Raw genomic sequence first — 12,142 nt, forward strand, 5'->3', positions numbered from 1 at the left:
TCCTTTTTTTTTTTTTTGGAGACAGAGTCTTGCTCTGTTGCCTGTTGCCCAGGCTGGAGTGCAGTGGTGTGATCTCGGCTCACAGCAACCTTCGTCTCCCGAGCTCAAGCGAGTCTCCTGCCTCAGACTCCCAAGTAGCTAGGATTATAGGCGTGCACCACCACGCCCGGCTAATTTTTGTACTTTTAGTAGAGACAGAGTTTCACCATATTGGCCAGGCTGTTCTGGAACTCCTGACCTCAAGTGATCCGCCCGCCTTGGCTTCCCAAAGTGCTGGGATGACAGGCGTGAGCCACCGCACCTAGCCAGGCCCCCCATTCCTGTAGGAATGCACCTTCCCTCAGATGGGGCCACATCTCTAGTGGCTACCAGACAGCATGGGGTGTCCTCTTGGTGCTCACACACTCCTATCCCCAGGCCTTTGTTCATGCTGGTCCCTCCATCTGGAATGTTCCTCCACAGTCTCCTCTGATTAAACTCTGCTCTTCCTTCAAGGCCTGGCCTCAAAAGCACCTGCACCGAGAAGCTCCTCAGGCTCCCCAGCTGGAATCCATTTCCCCCTGGAATATTGTTCATTTTTCCCCTTGAGTTTAGATGACTCCACTTTCTAAACTGAACATGGGAACTCATGCTGTGTCTTGTTAGTACAACTGCACTGTGGAGAACAGGTGCAGAGCATTTGAAAGCGGCCAGTCCAAGAATCCTGGAACAGCTCATGACTGCACCAGCTGGAGGCCTCACATTCCTGGATCGGATCATATTACAAGTTAGCTGTGGCCAAATCCTTGTTATCCTCCTACCCTTTCTCGGGAAGAAGGAAGCACTAGACCACGTAAGAGCCAGGTCCCAAGACATTCAGGCCCAGCTTGGGCTGTGTCTGGCAGGTAGTGGAAGCTCATAAAATCAGTCTTTATTGTTGTAGGGTTTTTGTTTGTTTGTTTTGGTTTCTCTTTTTTTTTTTTTTTTTTTGAGACAGAGTCTCGCCCTGTCACCCAGGCTGGAGTGCAGTGGCCCAGGCTGGAGTGCAGGGGCTCAATCTCGGCTTACTGCAACCTCCGCCTCACGGGTTCAAATGATTCTCCTGCCTCAGCCTCCCAAATAGCTGGGACTACAGATGCCCACCACCATGCCCAGCTAATTTTTTGTATTTTTAGCAGAGACGGGGTTTCACTGTGTTAGCCAGGATGGTCTGGATCTCTTGACCTCGTGATCCACCCGCCTTGGCCTCCCAAAGTGCTGGGATTACAGGCATAAGCCATTGCGCTCAGCTGGTTTTGGTTTATTTTTTGCGACAGGTCTTGCTCTGTCGCCCAGGTTGGAGTCCAGTGGCACAGTCATGGCTCCTTGGAACCTCTGCCTCCTGGGTTCAGCTGATCTTCCCACCTCAGCCCCTGAGTAGCTGGAACTACAGGCACGTACCACCATGCCCAGCTATGTTTTGTTTTGTTTTGTTTTTTTTTTGAGACAGAGTATTGCTCTGTTGCCCAGGTTGGAGTGCAGTGGCGCGATCTCAGCTCACTGCAAACTCTGTCTGCCTTGCGTGCTCAAGCGATTCTCATGCCTCAGCCTCCTGAGTAGCTGAGATTACAGGCACCACCTGGCTGTAGCTTAGCCGCCACCACGCCTGGCTAGTTTTTGTATGTATGTATGTATGTATTTATTTATTTTATTTGAGGTAGAGTCTCACTCTGTCGCCCAGGCTTGAGTGTGGTGGCACGATCTTGACTCACTGCAACCTCCACCTCCCAGGTTCAAGTGATTCTTCTGCCTCAGCCTCCCAAGTAACTGGGATTATAGGCACGCACCACCAGGCCCAGCTAATTTTTTGTATTTTTAGTAGAGACGGGGTTTCACCATCATGGCCAAGCTGGTTTCAAACTCCTGACCTCTAGTGATCCGCCCACCTCAGCCTCCCAAAGTGCTAGGATTATAGGTGTGAGCCACTGTGCCCGGCCTAATTTTGTACTTTTTTAGTAGAGACGGGGTTTCACCATGCTGATCAGGCTAGTCGTGAACTCCTGACCTCAAGTGATCCACCCACTTTAGCCTCCCAAAGTGCTGGGATTACAGCCGTGAGCCACCGCGCCTGGTCAAAGGAGACATTTTCACATTGGCTGTAACAGAAGTGGAACCAGAGCTGGAAGATGGACAGGAAGTAAGAACTGAGTGAACCCAGGAGAGCAAGGCTGGAGAGAGTGGGCATGAACCAATGAGCAAGTGCTGGGTTGTGTTTTGTTTCCTTTTAATTAATTTATTTTTTTGAGATGGAGTTTCACTCTTGTCGCCCAGGCTGGAGTGCAATAGTGTGATCTTGGCTCACTGCAACCTCTGCCTCCTGGGTTCAAGTGATTCTCCTGCCTCAGCCTCCCGAGTAGCTGGAATTACAGGCATGAGCTACACCAGTAAGTTTCCTAATATTTAAAAGGAAACAGCCGGGCACGGTGGCACATGCCTATAATCCCAGCTACTTGGGAGGCTGAGGCAGGAGAATCACTTGAACCTGGTAGGCGGAGGTGGCAGTGAGCTGAGATCGCGCTATTGCACTCCAGCCTGGGCAACAAGAGCGAAAAACTCCGTCTCAAAAAAAAAAAAAAAGTCTCCTTCAGTGTCCCCCAAATGTCCTGGGAAATCTCACCCAGGAGCCAGCCCTCGCTGGCAGCCTCAGACCACAGACAGCAGCCGCCACAGCCGGCCCAGCACATCAGCCTCGCTCTCCCCTGGAAAGGCTAAACTTCCCAGACTGGCACTGCTGGATTCTTCTAGTCCTGGCTTGGCCACCCATGTCATTTGTGACCTTGCCTATGTAAGTCACTTAACTTCTGACCTAAATTTCCTTATCCGTAAAGTGGGAGAAATAATAACAGTCTTGCAAGTGTTAATTAAGATATCTTAGCAGCATGCCTGGCCCAGAACAGATGCTCAGTAAACAACAGCTATCATCATTCTTTTTTTTTTTTTTTTTTTGAGGTGGAATCTCGCCTTGTCGCCCAGGCTGGAGTGCAGTGGCGCCATCTCGGCTCACTGCAAGCTCCGCTTCCTGGGTTCACGCCGCCATTCTCCTGCCTCAGCTTCCTGAATAGCTGGGACTACAGGTGCCCACCACCACGCCCGGCTAATTTTTTGTATTTTTAGTAGAGATGGGGTTGCACCATGTTAGCCAGGATGCTCTCAATCTCCTGACCTCGTGATCTGCCCACCTCGGCCTCCCAAAGTACTGGGATTACAGGCGTGAGCCACCGCACCAGGCCCATCATTCTTATTGTTGTCATCTCAGAGAGAAGTGCAGAAAGAAGAGGATTTCCTGAACTTGGGATGTGGTTTGGATGTAGCCTAACTGTTGAGTTTTGTGGGGCAAGTGAAGGATCTCTGTTTTTTTGGGGTTTTTTTTAAGAGATAGGGTCTTGCTCTGTTGCCCAGGCTGGAGTGCAGTGGCGTGAACATGTCTCACTGCAGCCTCAACTTCCTGGGCTCAAGCAATCCTCCCACCTCAGCCTCCGGAATAGCTGGGACTACAAGTGTGCACCAACGTTCTCGGCTAATTTTTTAATTTTTTTGTGGAGATAGGGCGTCTCACTGTTGCCTATGTTGCTGGTCTCGAACTCCTGGGTTCAAGCAGTTCTCCTGCCTTGGCCTCCCAGAGTCCCGTGATTATAGGTGTGAGCAACTGCGCCTGGCCTACACCTGTGGCTTTTTAACTCCCAGGGATGCAGCAGCTCCCACTGTCCCCAGAGGGTGTCACCCCACTTCCAGATCTGCCTGATGAACAGAGCCTTTGACTTGACTTTCCCCCCTTAACACTGCCTCATCTGTCTTCCCAGAACACCCACGTCCTTCCAGGCTTTTCATACGCTTATGTCCTCCCTTGTCAGATGATAAAAACAGGTAACCCTATGATTCTTAGTGAGTCCCAGGGTCCCTTCTGTTGTAGCCAATGAGGTCAAGGGCCAGACACCCATTCTGCCATTCAACAAACCAACCAAATTCATTGAGCACTCACTATTTGCCAGGCACCATGCTTGATGCTAAGGATAGCACAGGTGTATTAGGGTTCTCTTAGATGGACAGAACTAGTAGGATATATATAATCATATATATATAAATCATATATATATATAGGAGTTTATTAAGTATTAATTTACATGATCACAAGGTCCCACAACAGGCTGGCTGTCTGCAAGCTGAGGAGCATGGAGAGCCAGTCCGGGTTCCAAAACTGAAGAACTTTGGGAGAAAGATGTAGGCTGTGAAGAGTTAGGCCTGTCTCTCTCTCTCTTTCTTTTTTTTTTTTTTTTGAGACCGAGTCTCGCTCTTGTTGCCCAGGCTGGAGTGCAATGGCACGATCTCGGCTCACTGCAACCTCTGCCATCCGAGTTCAAGTGATTCTTCTGCCTCGTCCTCCCAAGTAGCTGAAATTACAGGCATGCACCACCACGCCTGGTTAATTTTGTATTTTTAGTAGAGACGGGATTTCTCCATGTTGGTCAGGCTGGTCTCGAACTCCTGACCTCAGGTGATCCACCTGTCTCGGCCTCCCAAAGTGCTGGGATTACAGGCGTGAGCCACCACGCCCGGCCACCTGTCTCACTCTCTTAGTTTTCTGCCTGCTTTATATTCCCTGGCAGCTGATTAGATTGTGCCTGCTTTATATTCCCTGGCAGCTGATTAGATTGTGCCTGCTTTATATTCCCTGGCAGCTGATTAGATTGGCAGATTAAGGGTGGGTCTGCCTTCCCCAGGCCACTGACTGAAATGTTAATCTCTTTTGGCAACACCCTCACAGACACACCCAGGATTCATACTTTATATCTTTCAATACAATCAAGTTGACACTCAGTATTAACCCTCACAGCAGAGAACCAAATGGACTAAGTCCTTGTCCTCCTGAGCCTTAGACTGATGTCTCCCTTGTGCCAGACTTAATCCCTGAGGGGATTTGCATCAAATAAGACAGATGCAGTCATCCTGCCTCTCACGGTACTGTCATCTCCTCCACCTCCCAAACTTTGGCAAAGGCTGTGAGGAACAGTGGAGAAGGTAAAGAGCTCATTGCCCCCGTGCCACCACTGAGAGCGTGAAACCTGCCCAGCACTAAGTGACATGTGCTATAAAGTGTAAAATACATGCCGGACTTGAAGACTTCATGTGACCACAAAGAATGTCAATGATCTCATTTATAATTTTAAAATATTAATTACCTGTTGAAACAATATTTTTGATATAGTAGGCTAAATAAAATTCATTATTAGGCCAGGTGCAGTGGCCCATGCCTGTAATCCCAGCACTTCGGGAGGCCCAGGTGGGTGGATCACTTGAGGCCAGGAGTTCAAGACCAGCTTGGCCAACATGGCAAAACCCCATCTCTACCTAAAATACAAAAAGTTAGCTGGGTGCAGTGGCACATGCTATGTAGGAGGCTGAGGCGTGAGAATCGTTTGAACCCACTGTGGGCGGGGGGCCGAGGTTGCAGTGAGCCAAGATTGCTCCACTGCACTCCAGCCTGGGCAACAGAGCAAGACGCTGTCTTAAGAAAAAAAAAATCATTATTGAAATTAATTTCATCTCCTTTTACTTTTTTTCTTTTTAGATGGAGATTCCCTCTTGTTGCCCAGGCTGGAGTGCAGTGGTGCAATCTTGGCTTACTGCTACCTCTACCTTCCAGGTTCAAGCAATTCTCCTGCCTCAGCCTCCCGAGTAGCTGGGATTACAGGCATGCACCACCACACTCATCTAATTTTTTGTATTTAGTAGAGATGGGGTTTCACCATGTTGGTCAGGCTGGTCTCAAACTCCCAACCTCAGGTGATCTGCCCACCTTGGACTCCCAAAGTGCTGGGATTACAGGCATGTGCCACCACACCCGGCACTTTTTTTCTTTTCTTTTGAGACGGAGTCTTGCTCTGTCACCAGGCTGGAGTGCAGTGGCACGATCTTGGCTCACTGCAACCTCCGCCTCCTGGATTCAAGTGATTCTCCTGCCTCGTCCTCCCCAGTAGCTAGGACTACAGGCACATGCCACTATGCTCAGCTAATTTTTTTTTTTTTTGAGATGGAGTCTCGCTCTGTCACCCAGGCTGGAGTGCACTGGCGCGATCTCGGCTCACTGCAAGCTCCGCCTCCCGGGTTCACGCCATTCTCCTGCCTCAGCCTCCCGAGTAGCTGGGATTACAGGCACCCGCCACCACGCCCGGCTAATTTTTTTTGTATTTTTAGTGGAGACAGGGTTTCACCATGTTGGCCAGGATGGTCTCAATCTCTTGACCTCGTGATCCGCCATCCTTGGACTTCCAAAGTGCTGGGATTACCGCACCCGGCCCCTCCTTTTACCTTTTTTTTTTTTGAGATGGAGTCTTGCTCCGTTGCCCAGGCTGGAGTGCAGTGGCATGATCTTGGCTCACTGCAACCTCCCCCTCCCAGATTCAAGCAATTCTCCTGCCTCATCCTTCCAAGTAGCTGGGACTACAAGTGCATGCCGCCACCCCTGGCAAATTTTTTGTATTTTAGTAGAGATGGGGTTTCACCATGTTGCCCAGGCTGGTCTCGAACTCCTGAGCTCAGGCAATCCACTCACCTTGGCCTCCCAAAGTGCTGGGATTACAGGTGTGAGCCACTGCGCCTGGCTCCTCTCACTTTTTTTTTTTTTTTGAGACAGTTTCGCTCTTGTTGCCCAAGCTGGAATGCAGTGCTGGGATTACAGGTGTGGGCCACTGCGCCTGGCTCCTCTCACTTTTTTTTTTTTTTTGAGACAGTTTCGCTCTTGTTGCCCAAGCTGGAATGCAGTGCTGCGATCACGGCTTACCACAACTTCCACTTCCCTGGTGAATCAAGCGATTCTCCTGCCTCAGCCTCCCAAGTAACTGGGATTACAGGCATGCGCCACCATGCCTGGCTCAGTTTTTGTATTTTTAGTAGAGACGGGGTTTCTCCATGTTGGTCAGGCTGGTCTCACACTCCCAACCTCAGGCAATCCGCCCACCTTGGCCTCCCAAAGTGCTGGGATCACATGTGTGAGCCACTGCGCCTGGCTGGGCAAGTCATTGAACTTTCTGATGCTCTATTTTCTCGATTGTTAAGTGCAGGTATTCAAAACACCAGGTATGTTTTCTTCCTCTGACACCTTGCTGGATGCTTTGTCCCCATAGTGGTGACAGTAGCAGAAGGAAGGCTGGGCACCCACCCCCAGGCTAGCTGAGGTTTGGAGGCTTTACTGCATGTGCTTATTTGGCTGGTTTTGTGAGCCATGTGTTTTGTGTGGTTGGTCAGGAGCCATGTTTTTGGCCTCAGTTGGCCAGGCATCCACTTTTCAACCACCATGGAGATTAAGTGCTTACTTTGTGCCAAGCTCTCTTCTCTGCTTGGGGATCCCAGCTGGAGAGACACCACAGTGCTCCCCACCCAATTTTCGCAGGTAGAAACTCTTAGGCACCAAAAGGCTAGCTCTGCTGGTTGGAGAAGAACCAGAACTAAAACCTCGGAACATGCATTTTTTTTTTTTTTTTTTGAGACGGAGTCCTGTTTTGCCACCAAGCTGGAGTGCAGTGGCGATCTTGGCTCACTGCCACCTCCAACTCTCGGGTTCAAGCGATTCTCCTGCCTCAGCCTCCCGAGTGATTACAGGCGCCTGCCACCATGCCCAGCTAGTTTTTGTATTTTTAGTAGAGACAGGGTTTCACCGTGTTGGCCAGGATGGTCTCGATCTCCTGACCTCACGATCCTCCCGCCTTGGCTTCCCAAAGTGCTGGAATTACAGGCGTGAGCCACTGCGCCCGGCCTGTGTTTGTTTTATTGACTGTAGTGGCCCTTGTGTGCCCAGTTCAACAGCATGGCCCCAGAGCCTGGCACAGTGAGCACCAGAGTGCAGGTGCCCAATGAATGAACGGATGAACTTTGATCCCCAGGGCTCTCCTCTGGGCTAAGCACTTTGCAGGGATGGATGACTGCATGTCATTCTCTCCATGAGGATGGTCAGGGAGGTAGGAGGTGGCTGAGCTGGATTTGAAGCCAGGTCTCTTCTCTCCCAAGACTCCTAGCTTGCCTTTTTTTTTTTTTTTTTTTTTTTGAGACAGAGTCTTGCTCTGTCACCCAGGCTGGAGTGCAGTGGCGCGATCTCAGCTCACTGCAAGCTCCTTCTCTCGGGTTCACGCCATTCTCCTGCCTCAGCCTCCTGAGTAGCTGGGACTACAGGCACCCACCACCAGGCTGGCTAATTTTTTGTATTTTTAGTAGAGACGGGGTTTCACCGTGTTAGCCAGGATAGTCTCGATCTCCTGACCTCGTGATCGGCCTGCCTTGGCCTCCCGAAGTGCTGGGATTACAGGCGTGAGCCGCCGTGCCCTGGCTTTTTTTTTTTTTTGGATACAGAGTCTTGCTCTGTCGCCCAGGCTATAGTGCAATGGTGCAATCTCAGCTCACTGCAACCTCCACCTCCCGGGTTCAAGCAGTTCTCCTGCCTCAGCTTCTTGAGTAGCTGGGATTACAGGCACGTACCACCACGCCTGGCTAATTTTTGTATTTTTAGTAGAGATAAGGTTTCACCATGTTGGTCAGGCTGGTCTTGAACGCCTGACCAAGTGATCTGCCCTCTCAGCCTCCCGAAGTACCTGGATTACAGGCTTGAGCCACTGTGTCTGGCCCTAGCTTGCCTTTTAACCCTTACCTCGCTGTGTTGCCTTCAGCAAGTCTTCAAGGTTGTACTAGTTTTCTGTTGCTACATTACCACACATTTAGTGGCTTATGTAACTTTGTTATCTTAAAGTTCTGGAGGTCACAGCGGTTGGCAGGGCTCATTTTCTTCTGGAGGCTTTAGGGGAGAATCCATTCCGTGTCCTTTGTAGCTTCTAGAGGCGGCCTGAATTTCTGGGCATGAGGTCCTGCAGTTATTCCTTTGTCAGTCAGTATGATGAATTCCGCTTCATCAACCACATCTTCTCCGACCCTGACCCTCCTTCCTTCCTCTTGTGAGGACCCTTGTGATTCCACTTGCCCAACCAAATAATCCAGGATTCATCTCTGCATCTCAAGATCCTTAACTTCATCCCAACTACAGAGTCCCTTTTGCCAGAGAAGGTACCATCTTCACAGGTTTCAAGGATCAGGACTTGGATATCTTTGGCGGGGGGCATTGTATTGCCTCCACAAAGTCTACTTTTGTTCTCTGTTGGATAGGCACACTAGTAATGTCTGTTTTGTGGGTATGTCGTGAGGATTACCTGAGTGACTCTATAGGGAGTATTTAGCACAGTGGCTGTCACATAGTAAGTGCTCAGTAAACCACCCTGTTACTGTTCAGCCTCCTCCTATCATTTTGTTTTGTTTTGAGACAGAGTCTCTCTCTGTTGCCTAGGCTGGAGTGAAGTGGTGTGCTCTTGGCTCACTGCAACCTCCACCTCCTGGGTTCAAGCGATTCTCGTGCCTCAGCCTCCCAGCTGGGATTATAGGCCCCCACCACCATGCCCGGCTACTTTTTGTATTTTTGGTAGAGACGGGGTTTCACCATGTTGGCCAGACTGGTCTCAAACTCCTGACCTCAGGTGATCTGCCTGCCTCAGCCTCTCAAAGTGCTGGGATTACAGGGGTGAGCCACTGTGCCTGGCCTTACAAATGAAGAATCTGAGGCTTCGGACAGTTTATTTTTTGTTTGTTTATTTGCTTTCTTTCTTTCTTTTTTTTTGAGATGGAGTCTCGCTCTGTCACCCAGGCTGGAGTGCAGTGGCACGATCTCAGCTCAGTGCAACCTCCGCCACCCGGGTTCGAGCAATTCTGCCTCAGCCTCCCAAGTAGCTGGGATTACAGGCACCTGCCACCATGCCCGGCTAATTTTTGTATTTTTAGTAGAGATGGGGTTTCACCATATTGGTCAGGCTGGTCTCGAACTCCTGACCTTGTGATCTGCCTGCCTCGACCTACCAAAGTGGTGGGATTACAGGTGTAAGCCACCGCGCCAGCCTTACAGATGAAGAACCTGAGGCTCAGTTTATTTAATTTATTTTTTATTTGTTTATTTGCCTTCTATCATTTTTGTTAGTTGCTGGGTTTTGAGCACTGGGCCGATTCTATGGCCTTCCTGAAGATGGTCAAGGAACAAAATGGAAAATAAAAATTAGGGTTACATCCTCCCTGTTTTGTAGAGATAGCAAAATATTGAAGACATTGGCAGGGGAATAATGCAAATTTGATGATGTAAAATAGAGTGGCCGGCACTGTAATCCCAACACCTTGGGAGGCCAAGGTAGGTGGATCACTTTAGCTCAGGAGCTCCAGACCAACTTGGCCAACATGGTGAAATCCCATCTCTACTAAAAATACAAAAATTAGCTGGGCGTGGTGGCAGATGTCTGTAATCCCAGCTACTCAGGAGGCTGAGGCAGGAGAATCTCTTGAATCTAGGAGTTGGAGGTTGCAGTGAACAGAGATTGCGCCACTGCACTCCAGCCTGGGGGAGAGAGTGAGACTCTGTCTCAAAAAAAAGAAAAAAAGGATAACACTGAAAATGACCATGGATAAAATGTAGGAAAATTCAGAGAATTATAAAGAAGCCTATAAAATTATCCCGAATCCTACTCCCCAAAAACTAAGCTTTGCTCACCAGCCTCAGTTCTGGAGTTAGGCTGAAGTGGGTTAATTTTCCTTCTGGGTCCAGAAGTGTGGCCTTGGGCACATTCTCTCAGAGCCTCCTTTGTCTCACCTGTGAATTAGAACAATAATATCTGCCCCTGGGTTAGGATTGAGACAAACCACGTGCTTTAGTATAGGGCATGGCCCGCAGCTGGTGCTTAGTGCAACCGTGACTGGAAGAGGGTGGGATGATTTGGGTGCCAGGCCCGAACATTTTTTTTTTTGTATTTGCTTTTGAAATTGCTTTTATAGTTGGTTAGGTGTCTGAAAAAGTAAGAACCCTCCTCCGCTCTCCCAACCTCAAACCACGGAGGTAACCAAGATGGGAGTGCAGTCTCCCGGACCTTTTGTTTTTCAATCACACAAACACACAACACTCAAGACGAGGGGCTTATGAGTTTTCATTTTGTAAAAATGGGACAAAGTACGCATATTGTGCAACAACCTTGCTTTTGAAATGAAAGAAGTATTATTTCTGCTTCCTTTCCGTGCATATACCGTATACATATTTTAACAAAATCCTGGCTGTCTGTTCTGAGGCGCTGCAGTTTTGAAGGGGGAGGGGGCGGAGATCCGGGCTCGCTCCCCCGTCACTGCCCCCTCCATCCCTTCCCCCTCATTCCGGGCGCCCTTCCCTCGGGCCCAGGCCGGGCCCATGCCCTTCCCAGGCCCCTTCTCTTGGCTCCTGGCCCCTCCTCCGGGTCTCCTCCCCGAGCCCCGCTCTGCCCTGGTCAGCCCCGTTCTCTCCCGCCCCTCCCGCCGTCCCCGGGCCCCTCCCCTCTCCCAGCCCCCTCCCGCCGCTCCCCGCCCCTCCCCCCTGGCCCCCGCCCTCGCCCGGTCCCCGGGCCGATCCCAAGGCCGCTGCTCCCGGGAGGCGCGGCAGGGGGCGCTGCGCCGGACCAGGCTGCGGGCGGCGGCGGGAGGAGGAGGCCGAGGAGGCGGGGGCGGCGGCAGGCGGGGGGCGGGGAGCCGAGCGCGAGGGAGCGAGCGGCGAGACAGGCGCCGAGGCTCCACCGCGCAGCGACGAGCGAGCCCGGGAGGAGGGAGGGAGCGAGCGAGCGAGCAGCCCGCGCCGCCGCCTCGCAATCCGCTGCCATCCCGCCGCCCCCGTGCCCGACCGCCGCCCGACTGCCATCGCCCGGCCCGGCCGCGCCCGCGGAACCAGACCAGGTGGGCCGGGGCCGGGGCCAGGGCGCGGGGGCGGCGGTGCTAAGATGGAGGCGGCGCGGCCCGGCCAGGCTTTGTCTCCGGCGGCCGCCGCCGGGGGCCTTGCGGCCCTGCCCGACCTTTGTCCGCGAGCGCGGCCGGGTTCGGCCCCCGCCGCCGCCGCCGCCTACTTCCCGCCGGGCGCGGGGCTGCGGGGCTGGGAGGCCGCGGGGCCTGGGGGCGGCGGGCCCGGGCGCGCTCGCCATTGTTGTGGCGGCGCCGCGCGGCCTCGGGCTCGGGCGGGGTCCGGGGGCCGCGCGCCTCCCTCAGGGCTCGCCCGCCACCCCCGTACCCCCGAGGCCGGGCCGGGCTGCAGAGGCCGGAG

The 12,142-nt window shown here is 52.0% G+C and overlaps 1 protein-coding gene across 12 annotated transcripts in view; it reads left to right on the plus strand.

The window, feature by feature from the left end:
• PRRC2B (proline rich coiled-coil 2B) overlaps positions 1-12,142 on the plus strand; it is a 132,616-nt gene that overhangs the window by 10,722 nt on the left and 109,752 nt on the right. For 8 of the 12 annotated variants that reach the window (XM_032165449.2, XM_032165452.2, XM_032165457.2 and 5 more), the window contains exon 1: positions 11,555-11,781. The exons of 1 other annotated variant lie outside the window; for it this stretch is intronic. The gene's annotated coding sequence lies outside the window, so the exon portion shown is untranslated. Of the gene's footprint in view, positions 1-11,553; positions 11,782-12,142 lie in introns of those variants that run through there. 3 more of the 12 variants (XM_032165456.2, XM_032165455.2, XM_058446075.1) reach the window with 1 other exon arrangement.

Source organism: Hylobates moloch, unplaced genomic scaffold (genome assembly GCF_009828535.3).
Source record: "Hylobates moloch isolate HMO894 unplaced genomic scaffold, HMol_V3 SCAFFOLD_10, whole genome shotgun sequence".
NCBI classification, from domain to species: Eukaryota; Metazoa; Chordata; class Mammalia; order Primates; family Hylobatidae; genus Hylobates; species Hylobates moloch.